Source organism: Microtus ochrogaster, chromosome 4 (assembly GCF_000317375.1).
Source record: "Microtus ochrogaster isolate Prairie Vole_2 chromosome 4, MicOch1.0, whole genome shotgun sequence".
Lineage (NCBI taxonomy): Eukaryota > Metazoa > Chordata > Mammalia > Rodentia > Cricetidae > Microtus > Microtus ochrogaster.
This window is the reverse complement of record NC_022011.1, coordinates 89,258,598-89,259,686: the sequence shown is the minus strand read 5'-3', so window position 1 is coordinate 89,259,686 and position 1,089 is coordinate 89,258,598.

The following is a 1,089-nucleotide window of genomic DNA, read 5'->3' as shown; positions in this document are numbered from 1 at the left end:
ACACCTGCCATTATCACCATAGCTCTGCTTCCTTCTAAATAAAGACTTATAGCTAGACACCTGCCATTATCACCATAGCTCTGCTTCCTTCTAAAGAAAGCCCACTGTTAGAGGTCTCCCCACTTCCGTTCATAATGAATTTGGCTTGCTGTATTGACCAGAAAAAGACACTATTAAAGTAGCATGCATGTGCACCCGGGTCTTATTTTAAAGAGGTATGTGGCTTTGTAAATCATTGTCATTACATACAGGGCAGTGAAGTGTGCAAACTTGTTTTTATTTTTTTCCCTTTGGGCTTGTGGTTTTGTTTCTGTGGTGTGTGTATGTCTGTGTTTGTGTGGGGGTGTGTCTACAGCTTCACACACCCAAGTCGGACTAGACTGGGCCGGCCCGTTGGCCTAGGCATTGCATTTGCATTTGTACTGTGTAAAGCTCAGTCAGACTGTCTAATAAAAGGAAGCACGCTGTCAGGAGAGGGATCCTTCTGAGTTTTAGACAACGACAACAAAATGCTTTTATTATTCAAGCTGCAGTGAGCCCCCGAGATAACATGGGAAAGCTGTGATGTTGCTCCTCCTTTCCTGCAGCAGGGATTTTTCGAGCATGCGCCAATCACTGGAACATCTCATTTCCTGCAGTTTACACATGCGATAGTAGTAGATCTGGATTCCTAAGCTACGGTGTGCTGAAAATAAAACATGTATGAAGCAATGATATGTATGTTTCCTTCTGTAAGAACCACCATGCAAGGATGAAATTCATTCTGAACGGAAGTTTCCCATGTCGGCAATTAATAGCTCATCTGACTTCTTTCTTTTAGTAGCACAAAAGCATTCTTTTGTTTGTTTTGTTTCGAGTGGACCCTGAACAGCAAAATTTCCCCCAAATTCAGAAGCAGAGTCCCATGTTTGCCCGTAGGAGGACAGCCAGGCTTGGCTCTACCATATGGTTGCTTTCAGGTACTTTGTTGTGTAGTCTCTGATGCTAGGGCAGGGATGTCTCCTCCTGTGTGCTCTCATCATCCTTTTGAGGAGAATTTTGTGTCATTAAGTAGGGGCAAAGTGCTGAGCTAGGGATGCTGGCCTCCAG